Genomic DNA, 14,163 nt, shown 5'->3' on the forward strand with positions numbered 1-14,163 from the left:
TGCAGCAGTGAGCGCGTCATCCTGTTCTTCCCCAGTGATTTGCTTGCTGGCGCCATTGAGAGCAGTGCCTGTGGAGGAGAGCTGAGGCAGGACAACATAAGCCCTCCCCTGAAAATAAGCCCTCTGGTGATTTTATTTCCAAAAAAAATAGTAAGACAGTGTCTTATTATCAGGAAAACACAGTAGCAGTAGATCCTGAACCCCAGTGCAGCAGAACAGGCAAACAACAACACCAGGACCCCCCACGTGATTCAGCATAGTCAGGGTAATAGACAGACTCAGGCTCTGAGATCTACCATTGGCTTCAGTATAGTTGTGGGCAGACAAACCAGAAAAACTCCAGCAGCCAAACCTCTACAGGCTTCTGCTGAGCCCTGGTCTAACAAGCAACAATCAAACAGCCAGTATCTATGTGCTTTCATGATCCCTCGAGAAATGCAGAAACACCCCCACCAGCTCAGCACACCACAGACAACAGCACTAGGATCCCAGTTAAGCACCAGGTAAACTTCCATATCCTTATACCCCCAGCAGTGCCAGTCACACCCCCTGCTGGGACTCAGGTCAACCTCAGTGAAGCACCAGGTAAATAACCAAGGCCTGCAGCTCTGGCACAAGAAGCCTTGGACAAGGTCCCTTCCAACCTGGAAATGAAGATCAAATTTAAAAGAAAAGGCAAAGGTCAAAAAGGATTAGCAAAAAGCAAGAAAAATGAATCTGACTATAGAAAAATTATCAATGTCAAAAAAAAATCTATGAACAATATCCCAAAGAAAAATTGGAAGTGGTTTCAAATACAGAGAATTCACTGAAGAGCTCCAAAAAAGAGTTTAAAAGTCATGAGAGAAGAAGAAGAGAAATTTGGAAAAGAAATGAGAGCTATGCAATTATGGGGGGAAAAACAGAGTCAACAACCTGGAAAAAGAAAACAATTGCTTATATAGAAGAATGGGCCCCAATGAAAAGGAGTACAAAAATCCACTGAAGAAAACAAGTCCTTAAAAGGTACAATTGATCAAATACAAAACAAAGTACTAAAGCAAAGGGAGGAAAACAACTCCTTAAAAATTAGAATAGAACAAATGGAAGTTAATGACTCTATGAGACATCAAGAAGCAATCAAACAAATTCAAACAACTGAAAAATTGAATAAAAAGTAAAATACCTCATGGGGAAAACAATTGTCCTTGAAAATAGACCCAGGCAAAAAAAAAAAAAGAAAAAGAAAATAGACCCAGGAAAGACAACATCAGAATCATTTGACTATATGAAATTTAGAATCAAAATGAGGCATAAACAGCATCTTTCAAGAAACTATCAGGGAAAACTGCCCTGATATCCTGAAACCAGATGGCAAAATAGGCTTTGAAAGAATTGACCAATAACTTCAGGAAAACAATCCCAGAATAAAAAGTCCAAGGAAAATTATAGGCAGATTTCATAACTATCAACTGTTATAGGAATATAGATTTTTAAGATCTTCCCGGCCCCTAGGTTAAGTTCACCTGGAGCCTGTTGTGGGAGGTTTTGTTTTTCAAGAGATACTTTGTGATTTGGCAGTGGGTCAAGAGAGTTGTTACATTCTCTGACCTGAAGGCTATATAATCCCTGATGTGAGACTTTGTTTTGGGGCTCACTTTGAGAAGTGTTGTGTGATTTGACCAGATGAGACTCTGGGCAGCTGTTGAGAGGCCCCTGGCTTTAAAAAACCCCAGAGGTTGATGCTTCCCTCTCTGGTAACTGTGATTTTGTATGGGTGTAATCATTGAACATTTGGAGGCCTGTCTACTTGAAATGTTTCTGTCTGTATACTCTGAAGTTTGGGGTGCTGACCTTTTCCCCCTGAATGAGATAAATGATATGTTTCATTGATTAAAGAAAGATTGTTAACCCATTTTGAATTGCTTTCCTTTAGAAAAGCAGATCTAAGAACCTTTGTTGGCAGCTAACCTTGGGATGCTGGGGTGCTTGCCACGACATCAAGTAAAGGAAAAATATACTGTAAATAGCCAGAAAGAAACAATTCAAATATCAGGGAGTCACAATGGGATTACACAGGACTTGGCAATTGAAATATTAAAGGATTAGAGGTCATGGAACATGCTATTCTTGGAAAAAAAATGGAATTAAAAACAAGAATCACTCAACAAAATTAAGCAGAAACCATCATGAGAAAAATGGTCATTTAGTGAAATGGAATAGACAACATAACAAATTTATTGGAATGAGTCAAAACATTACTTAAGAGATAATGTATGTCTCTAAATTCTTACATCAGCAAAATAGAAAAAGAACAGATCAATGAATTAGGAATGCAACTAAAAAAAATGGAAAAAGAACAAATTAAAAATCCTCAATTGAGTACCAAATTGGAAATCCTGAAAATCAAAGTGAGATTAATAAGATTAAAAATTTAAAAAATATTAATGAGCTAATAAATAAATACAAGAACTGCCACTGTGGGAAAAGGAACCCTACAAAATAGATGAATCATTGGTTAATTTGATTAAAAATATCCAGTATTGAAAATGAAAAAGATGAAATCACTATCAATGAAGAAGAACTTAAAACAATCATTAGGAGATATTTTGCTCAGGTATATGCCAATCAATCTGACAAACTGAATGAAATTCATGCATATTCATGAACATGTAAATTTTCCAGATTAACAGATCAGGAAATAGAATGTCTATATCACTCTATTTTAGGAAAAATAAATTGAATAAATCATTCTTGAAGTCCCTAAAGAAAATATATCACCAGGGTAAAATAGGTTCACAAGTGAATTGCACCAAACATTCAAAGAACAATTAATTCCAATACTTTATTTACTATTTGTACAAAGCAAATTCCTTTTATGACACATATGTGGGGCTCATATCAAAACCATGAAGAACTAAAACAGATAAAGGAAATTATTGACCAAATTCTATAATAAATATCAATGCCAAAATTTGGAACAAAATAAAATCAATGTATCCCAGGGATTATACACTATTATCAGACAGTATTTATACTAAGAATGCAGTATTGGATCAATATTAGGAAAGCCACCAACACAGTTGAAAATATCAGGAACAAATCTGATAAAACTTATATGACTTTCTCAATAGATGCAGAAAAACTTTTGACAAAACCCATCACCCATTCATATTTAAGACACTAGAGGGTATAGCAATAAAGAGGGCATTCCTTAAAATTATAAGCAGTATCTCTTTAAAATCATTAGCCATCATTATGTGTAATGAGGATAAATTAGAAGCCTTCCCCATAAGATTAGAAGTGAAGAAAGAAAGCCATGATCATGACTTATTCAAGAGTAATAGAAGAAAATGGAATTGAAGGAATTAGAATAGGTAAGGTGGAAACAAAATTATTTCTCTTTACAAAGATATGATAGTATATTTAAAGAATGCTAAAGAATAAACTGAAAAAAAATCAAAAGAATTAAAAACTTTACCAATATTTCAGGATACAAGATAAATTCACGTACATCTTCAGCATTTTTATATGACCAACAAAACCCAGCAGCAAGCAATAGAAAAAGAAATTCTATTTAAAATAACTGCAAACAATATAAAACACATAGGAGTTTACTTGCCAAGACAAGACCAGGAACTATATTAACACAATTACATAACACTTTTCACATAAATAAAGTCAGATTTAAACAAATGGAAAAATATAAAATCCTCATGTGTTGCCTGAGCCAATAAAATAAAAATTATAATTCTGCCTAAACTAATTTATGTATTCTGTGCCATAGCAATCAAACTACCAAAACATTATTTGATAGAGCAAGAAAATATAACAACAAAATTCATCTGGAATATTGAGGAAATTAATGAGGAAAAAATACAATGGAAGGTTGCCTAGAAATACCAGATCTCAAACTATATTATAAGCAGCAATAATCAAAACTATCTCTTACTGCCTAGGAAATAAGGGGTTAATCAGTCAAATACATTAGGCATAAAAGAAAAAAGTAGTCAATGACCATAGTAAGCTAGTGTTTTATAAACCCAAACCACAGTCTTTGGATTAAGAACTCACTATTTGACCAAACTGCTGGGAAAAACAGAGAACAATAGGACACAAATTAAACTTAGACCAACATCTCACACTGTATACCAGGATAAAGTCAAAATGATTGCATGATTTACAAAAAAGGGGGATACCATAAGCAAATTAGAAGATCAGGGAATAGTCTTCCTGTCAAATATATGAAGAAGAGAAATACCCATCACCAAAGAAGAAATAGATGGCATTACAAAATGTACAATAGGTAATTTTGATTATATTAAAATCAAAAGCTCCTGTACAAATAAAATCAATGCAAACAAGATTAGAAGGAAAGGAGAAAGATGGGAAGCATTTTTTTACAGCAAGTGACTGATAAAAGTCTCATTTCTCAAATATGTAGATAATTAAGTCAAATATTTAAGAACACAAGCCTTTACCCAATTGATAAATGGCCAAAGGATACAAACATTGTTTAGAGAAATCTAAACTGTCTATAAGAATATGGAGAAGTGCTTTAAATAACTTTTGATTACAGAAAGGCACATTATAACAACTCTTAAGACCTCACACCTATCAGATTGCATAATATGACCAAAAAAAGAAAGAAAATGATAAATGTAGAGTATGTGGGGAAATTGGGATACTGATACACTGTTGGTGGAGTTTTGAACAGATCCAACCATTCTGGAGAGCAATTTGGAGCTCTATGGTCAAGGGGTAATGAAACTCTGAGTACTCTTTGATCCTGCAATACCACTGCTATGTCTGAATCCCAAAGAGATCACAAAAAAGGGAAAAAGACCTACATGTACAAAAATATTATAGCAGCCTTTTGTGGTGGCAAAATAATGGAAACTGAAGGGTAACTTGTCAATCGGGAAATTACTGTAATGGAATACTGTCATGCAATAATAAAGGTTCAACAGATTGATTTCAGAAAAAAATCTTGAAAGACACGTATGAACTGATGCAAAGTGAAAAGAGCAGAACCAAAAAACACATTATTCACAATATCAGTAATATTGTGTGAGGACAAACGATAAATGATTCAGCTTTTCTCAGAAACACAATGATCCAAGAAAAATACAAAGAACCTATAAAAGAAAATGCTATCCACATTCAGATAAAGAACTGCTGAGCTCTGAATGACGATTGAAGCATATTTTTCACTTACTTTATTTTTTCATCTTTTTCCCCGTTCATCTGTTTCTTCTTTCATAACTGTTTCTAATAAAGAATTACGATTTCCATGATAGCATGTATATAAACTATATCAAATTACCTACAATTTTTGGAGAGGGGAGGAAGGAAGAAAAATTTTGACCCCAAAATATTGTCAAAATTAGTGCTAAAATCGTCTTGACATGTAATTGCAAAAAAAAAATACTATTTAAAAACTTGATTTGAAATAGTTTATTTTCCAAATTCTAATAGTATAGGGTAAATATGCAAAAAATAGATGATATAATATCTAAGTCCATGGTATACTTTTTTGCTAGAAGAATAAGAATACTGGATTGTGTTCCATGTTAAGTGTCCAAGAAGACAAATTTTCTCCACTCTTATTTCTGTTTTCTCTTTAAGTTTATGATGTGGGGTGTTAAGCGGGGAATAGAGTAGGGAAATAGAAGGTTCCTTTATTTGTAGAAGTAAGATACATTAATATATAAATTTTCAACTGATATTAAATGTTTTTAATGCAAAGCAACCTGGGAGATCGCTAGAGATATCATAATAAAAAGCAGGGTATATGAGGGCTATTCTATAGTACATGATACTCTGTAATTGGGAGGCCTTAAAACTAAGATTTAAATTAGGATTTAATATGATCTTATTAGAAGTGGATCTGGCTACCTCTTTCTGTTGCACACCAAAGAAAAGAATTTGAATAATTGGGGCAAAAAATATTAGTAATATACTTACCAATAAATACCACACACATTCATAAATGGTATACTCAGTTTTAATTATAGAACTATAAAAGTAGAAGAGATTTTCAAATCATCTGATCTGTTCATTTTACAGATGAAAAAACTAAGGTCAAGAAAAGTGAAACAACTTGTCCAAGGTTATATAGAAAAAACTAGAATGAGAATTGCTCTGTCTCAATTTCAAGACCCTGGTCCCTTCTATTACCAGAAGATTCTTCATCTCCCAAGCATTTTGTAACAGACAATAAGTGTCCTTTATTGACCTTTCTCCAGCATTTAGTACTGGTATCCATAATCTGACTGGATACTCTTTCTTCATTGTGTGTGTATGTGTGTGACTCTATTCTTAGCTCTCCTTTCATCTATCTGACAATTCCTTTTCAATTTCCTTTCCTTAATCATCAATATCATGTCACTTATGGATTTGTTCTAAAATTCTATACTAAACTTTGATTTTTTAATTCTCTAGGCACTTTTTTTGATGACCTCATTAGCTTTCATGGATTTATGTATCACTTCTATGAAGGTTTCTTATAGATCTATATATCCAGATGTATATTTCTATTGACTTAAGTTTCACAACATTGATGTAATTTCCATTTTGACTTCTTCTCCCTCATAAACACGTTCAGTAAGGTATCAGATCTTCTACTCTCACAATATCTCTCACATGAATCTATTTCTCTTCACTCACATATCCATTCCCCTATGCCTTCTTTATATCTCACTTGGACTATTACAAGACACCCCCCCATTTTTAGACTTGCCAACGACTTTCCCCTTTTTATTCCTACTTCTCTTCACCTGCCAAAGAGATTTTCTTGAAGAGTAGGCGTGACCAAGGGGGTAGAGAAAAGATGGCAGAGTAAAAGCAGGAAATTGCTTGAGCCCACACCCCAACCACCTAAAATACCTATAAAAATAAACAAATTGCACAACTACAGAATTAACAAAATGACAGAGTGAAAAACACCTCCAGTTGAAGTCAGCCTGGCAAGCCAAAAAGAAGTGTCTGTTGCATCAGATTGGGAGTGGAGCCCAGTCTGGTATGGGCCATGCCGGCACAAACTGATGGCACAGATTGGCCTGAGAAGACCTCAGAGGACTGAATCACTGTCAGCTGTGGGGGTTTTCAGACTTCTCAACCCATAAACACCAAAGAGAAAAAAGAAAAATCACTGGGGGAACTCTGTTGGACCTGGGTGAGAGAAGAGTGCCGTCTGGGCCCTGCCTGTAGGGCAATTTAGGGAGCTGCTGCAGCAGTCAGGCAGCTGACCCTGGAGCTCCAGGATCTCAGATGGTGGGGGGAACCAAGGACTCATTGGAGGGAAATTGAAGGAATGTCTTTTCTGGCACTGAGGCAGGATTCTCTTGCTTTGCCTTGCTTGGATCTTGGTTGTAGTCTTGGGTGGTGGTCCTGGGGTGAGAAGGAGTGCTGGTGTGAATAAGAAAGCCTCCTCACAGTTATAAGGCAGGTGCTTAGAAGTAGTTTTGACAACAGCTACACAAAACCCCAGAAATTTGGGACACAGCACTCTCCACTCTGGAAGCAGAGTTCTGCTGTGGCAAAGAGCTCAAAGGTCAAGTAAGTGGCTGGTAAGATAAGCAAGCAAAGGAAGAGAAACCAGACCATAAAATTGTTCATTGGTGACAAAGAAGATCAAAACACAGAACCAGAAGAAGACAAAAAATTCAAAACTCCTGCATCATAAGCCTCCAAGAAAAATATGAATTGGTTGCAGGCCATGGAGAAGTTCAAGAAGGATATTAAAAATCAAGTAAGAGAAGTAGAGGAAAAATTGGGAAGAGAAATAAGAGTGATGCAAGAAAATAATGAAAAATAAGTCAATAGCTTGCTAAAGGAGACATCCCTCGCCCCCCCAAAAAAAAACTGAAGAAAGTAATACATTAAAAACAGACTAACTCAGGGGCAGCCAGGTAGCACAGCAAGAAAGAGCACCGGCTCCAGTATCGGGATGACCTGGGGATCGAATCCCGGGCTCAGATACTTATTACCCACCCAGAAACACCTGGCCATGTAACCGTGAGAAAGTTACTTAACCCCAATTGCTTTAAAAAAATTAAAAAAAACAATACACTAACTCAAATACAAAAAAAGTCAATGAGGAGAAGAGTACTTTAAAAAGCAGCATTGGTCAAGTGGAAAAGGAAGTCCAAAAGTTCACTGAAGAAAATAATTCCTTCAGAATTAGAATGGAGCAAATGAAAGCTAATGACTTTATGAGAAATCAAGATATTAGGGGCAGCTAGGGCAGTGAATAGAGCACTGGCCCTGGAGTCAGGAGGACCTGAGTTCAAATCTGGCCTCAGACACTTAACACAAAACTAGCCATGTGACCTTGGGCAAGTTACTTAACCCCAATTGCCCTACCTTTTCCCCCTCCAAAAAAGGCAAAAAGAAAGAAAGAAATCAAGATATTATACAACAGATCCAAAAGTATGAAAAATAGAAGACTATATTAGATATCTCATTGGAAAAAACAGTTGACCTGGAAAATAGATACAGGAGAGATAATTTTAAAATTATTGAACTACCTGAAAGCCATAATAAAAAAAAAAAGAGTCCAAACATTATCTTTCAAGAAATTGTCAAGGAAAACTGACCTGATACTTTAGAACTGGGGGGGGGGGGACAAACAAACAAACAAACAAAAAACATCTATTATCTCTTGGAAAAGACCCCAAACAGAAAACTCCTATTAATATTATAGTTAAATTCCAGAGTTCCCTGATCAAGGAGAAAATATTACAAGCAATCAGGAAGAAATAATTTGAGTATTGTGGAAATACAATCAGGACAATAAGAAATCTTGCAGCTTCTACATTAAGAGATTGAAAGACTTGGAATACTATATTCTGGAGGTCAAAGAGGCTATGGTTAAAACCAAGAATCACCTACCCAGCAAAACTGAGCATAATAATTCAGGGGATTATTTGGACCTCAGAATCTTGTGTAAATGAATGTTGAAAACTAAAATAAATATATAAAATAGGCAAAAAAAGAAAAACAAAGAGTAAGCGTGATCACATCACTCCCTTCAATAACAATATGACTAATTACTAACTATAACTTGAAATTAATCATCAGTTTACTGGAACAGTGTATACAGCAGTGGGTTTAGAATAAGAAAGATATCTTTGTGGCCTCAAACACTAAATGTATGAACCTGAGCCAGTCACTATTTGCCTCATTTTGCACATTTGTAAGATGAGCTGGCAAATGAAATAGCAATCCTCTCTGGTATCTTTGCAAAGAAAACCCCAAATGGGTTCATGAAGAGTCAAACATGGCAGAAATATTTAAACAAGACATAAGGTGACATGCAAATTCAGCTCTCTGATATCTGATTTTTTTGTATTGAGGCTTAATCTATTCTTCTTTCCTTTGTATGCATTAGTCTCCACTCACTCTATTATTCAGCCAAACTCACATACTTGCTATTTCTCACATATAATATCTGCCTTTCTATCTTTCGAATGACTGTCTGCCATGACTTTTATGCATGTACTCCAACGTTATTTTTATTTCTTAGACTAGTTTTCTATGACAACTCAATTCAACTTCATGATTTTTTTCTCACTTCCATGCACACCCATATTTTAGTGCCTTCTGTTGCAAAGGCAGTTGATATTTGTTTTGTTTATATTGTTTATACTCACACAACAACATGATATCTCCTTTGATTAAAAGTAACATTACTGAAAGCAGGGAATATTTCAATTTTGGCCTCCTATTGCCTATGCTTAACATATACGTGGCATTTAAAGAAAATTTTCTTTTATTTAATTGACATATTGTGCACACATAAACATGAATGTAGTAGAGATGGTGAAAAAATGGGAAATGGGAGAAACCAGTTTCCTCTAGATATACTAAAATAAATATGAATCTGAATGACCGTTCAAAAAGTTTAAGCCATGGGTCATTTAAAAGACAGCAACATGTATACTATATATGAATAACCTGTAACATATTAATAACAAAGACTTTAGTATCAGGAGTGTAAAGGGTCTTGACATAGATATAGTTCAACATAGAAAATATGTGAGGGATAACTGATAAAGAATCAATATGTTTATTTGGTATCCATGAAATTTTATGAGATCTAGCAAAAAGGTGCAAGCAGAATGGGCTGATCCTCTGTGGAGGAATTAAAAGAAGATGCAGGTGTGAGTCACATAAGAAGAAAAGATGAGAATGAGTTGTTATGAATACCACTAAAAGAAGTTCTCACAAATGCAAGATTGAATATCCATCATTGAAGATTAAGATGTAAGAAGAGAAAATATTTTAGTACTATTTCATTTCCATTAATTGATAAATGCCTTGTAAAACAATGACCTTTCCCTCAATTTTAATAAATTATTCCTAAATAATGAAGTGTATTCTTAAAAGGTTTATATTATGGGGCAGGGGTGAGAGGGAACAATTTTAAGTGTCATACCAAATACGGAACTTAGACGGAAAATCCAGTTCAATGAGAATAAGGTTAGATAGTCCAAGATCCTGTGCTGATCCCTTATGACTTGGCTAAGTGATATAGTATGATAAAATTCTCATGATTTGTAGTTTGATTCTTTTGTAATTTGGGTTTCATTTTATATAACATTCTGATTTTATATTTTTAATGAATTTATTTGGAAGGAACTAACCCCTGCCTAGTGTCTACTTAAGGGAATAGAAAGGGGATGTTAATGCCTAAACATGTCTAAGATAATGTGGCAGCCTTATAAAATCCTTTATGTCAAGTATGAACATGTGAAATTAGAGATAGATAAGGGTCCATTTTCCAGCATTTAGTAAAATAGCAAGGAAAATCTGAGTAATAAAATGGAGAAAATTCACAAGTAGGGTTGTTAGGCTTAGGTAAAAGCAGGTGTGTGTCTCAGTCTCATTTTTAATGTCTATAACAACACAAAAACAGTATCAGACATCTTTTCAAATATTAAATTAAGGAACAAAAGAAATCTGAAAAACAGTGGTATTTTTCCTGCGACAGAACATTTCTTCTGTGGCTCCTCAGCACCTGAAGGTAATGACTAATAGTTACAAGGCACGAAAGATGAGGAAAAATGTCTTAGAAAAGTATAACCTTTGTGTGAGCCAGGTAAAGCATAAGAGCAACCTGAATATACAAATACTGAGTAGTTCCAAAGTCACTATAGCACTGAAAAAATTGTTTTTCAGATGGCTGTAAAAGATACATATTTGCTACAGGAGGGGATCTTTATTATGATTACCAGTAAAGGAAAAGTACCAACTGATATAAAACTTTATATACTATGTTGGAATTACTTCTAATTATAATAACACAATTTCACATCTTCTTGGGGTGATTTCTACATTATTTGAGTCTGTGGTACCTTTAATTACTCAACCCTTGTTATGTTCTAATTGTAAGGATCTATATGCGGCTATTGATTGATGCTTCTTGAGGCAAAAAAAAAAATATGACTTATTTATCTTGGTGTGCTATAGTACAGGGCAATACATATACACATATATTCACGTGCAATACGTATTACACAGTGCACACCTATATACATTTACATACATAGAGAGAGACAGATAAAAATGTTTGCATGTGCATACACACATATATATGCACATATAACAATTATCTAATTCTATAAGTGGCATGCATTATATAATGATATAATTTTTTTAATTAGATTACCATATATATGAAATAATGAATTTTTAAGTGATAAATATATGTCTGTATGACTCTCTCAGAAAGTAGTGGATTAAAAAGTAGGACTCATTTATAAATGCACTTAGATTTAGTTTGACCATATCAATTATGTGTTCAATCATTCATTTCTTGAAATCCTACTGCTTCCAAAGCACTGTGCTAAGCACTAAGAGAGATATAAATGCATTGTTTGTAATTCTCAAGGAACTGACAATCTGAAAAGAGAATTAAGATGCATCCAAGTAATTATAACACAAATGTAAGATGTGGGAAATGCACAAATGGGATATATAGTTTTCTGAGAGTAATGTGTGCAGTGGGAATACATGCACAATCCTGAGATATCCTGAGGGAGAGGGGGAATATATAAATAGATGAACAAGTCTATAAAAATTTTGCTGAAACATGTTCTAACAGTATAACCCACCTGATCTAATTCTACTCTAAAATTCTACTTATGCATGTGAATTTTAGTGCATATTTCAAGCTCCTCTCAGGTTCCAAATGATTGAAATCATGGGGAAGATTAAGTGAATCTCTTTGAAATAAATGAAAGGACATGGGGGATAGGAAAAAATTTTTCTCCCCTTCATGTCATGAATTGTGACTTGTGCATTCCTTTCATGTGCCAGAAATTAAACATTTGAATGTTCTTATGTAAAAAGCCAGAATCTTATATTTATATGACTATATTCTTGAATATATTAGATAATTGGTATAGATTAAAGTCATCATCATTTATTTAATATTCACCTTTGGTATAAAGTTGGATGGGTGAATTGGTGAATGACAAAATTTATTTTTTTTTAAATTTCAGGCAATCATGTTTTCCTCAAGGGACTGGAGGAGTTCATTTTCTGTAGCTCCCCCAAACTGACAAATTTTACTTATTCTGACAACTGGTCTGGATGTAGACTAAAACTTTATCAGGATTTTAAACACAGTGGATGTAGCATAATAAAGCTCCAGTGAAAATAGTGGATGGAATAACAAAACCCTGAACTTAACAGAAATATGCCAAGAAGTATATTTCAGGGAAGAGAAATATCATTAAAGGACTCTCATCATGATGCCAAGTATTATGGGTAATGCATGAAGGGGAAACAATATGGAGTAGTTTTCCTTTCTTTTAGAGACAAGAATGAATTTTACACTGGTGTTGCAAAGAACTGAAAAGAAACGAAGACAACATAAAGAAAATTTAAATATAGCAAAACACATAATCATGTGATAGCAGAGCTTAAAAAGATCTGTCTTTATTTAATTTTTAAATCATTATCAAAAGAAATACTATGATATGACATATTTGACAAGTGGTCATTCAGCCTCTAGATGAATACCTCCAAAGAGGAAAAAAAAATGTTCTTCTCTTAACGCCCTTAATTTCATGTTTAGATACAGTTTTTTGATAATTTTGTTTTTCTTTTGCTGAAATGCTGTCTAAATTAGTTTCTTTGTAAATTTCTATTACATGTAATTTCTCCATTTGGAGACAAAAAGAACAAATTTAATTGTTCTTCCATGTGACAGTCCTTCGAATATAAGTATAATGATCTCTATGAATCTTATTTTTCTAGACTAAACATCCAGTTCCTTTAATTAGTTTTTACAAGACTCAGACTCAAGACTCTTAAACATGTTTGTTGCCATCATATCATGTTCTACCTATGATCAAAGTCATATGGTTTCATATGTAATAGTTAAAAATGTGGGGATTGATTTACCACTACTGTCAGTCAGAAGGTAGTTGCTTTATTATATGCTAAAGATATCCTAATAAGACATAAGGACTTGAAAATTTCCTTGACTTTGTCACTATAGTATCTTCTCTCTTTTTTATAATTTATTTTTAATTTCCAACATTCATTTCCACAAGATTTTGAGTTACAAAATTTCTCCTCATCTTTCCCCTACCCCTACCCCAAGATAGTGAGCCTAATGAATACCTGTTCCCTAAATCTGTTCTCTCTTACGTCGTCCCCCACACCTTTCTAACTTTCTAGTAGGGCAAGATGGATTTCTATACCCCAGTGTCTGTATATCTTATTTCCCAGTTTCATGTAAAAAAATTAACATTTGTTTTTAAAACTTTGATTTCCAGATTTTTTCCCACAATGGGAAGAAAAGCAATTCAATACAGGCTGTACATGTGTAGTTCTGCAAAACATAGCCATAGTAGTTATATTGTGAAAGACTAACTATATTTCCCTCCATCCTATCCCAGCCCCCACTTATTCTATTTTCTACTTGGACTCTATCCCTTTTCAAAAGTGTGTGCTTTCTCCCCAAATCTGCCCTCCCTTCTGTCATCCCTCCTCTTATTCCCTTCCCCACTACTTTCCTATAGTGTAAGATACACAAATTAATGTGTATGTTATTCTCTCCTTAAGCCAAATTCAATGAGAGTAAGGGTGATTCATTCACTTTCACCTTCCTTCTCTTCACCTCCATTGCAATTTTTCTCTTGCCTCTTTTATATGAGATAATTTACC

The sequence above is a fragment of the Petaurus breviceps genome, unplaced genomic scaffold (assembly GCF_028583685.1).
Source record: "Petaurus breviceps papuanus isolate PSGF00001 unplaced genomic scaffold, PetGlider_PUasm1.0 90849, whole genome shotgun sequence".
Lineage (NCBI taxonomy): Eukaryota > Metazoa > Chordata > Mammalia > Diprotodontia > Petauridae > Petaurus > Petaurus breviceps.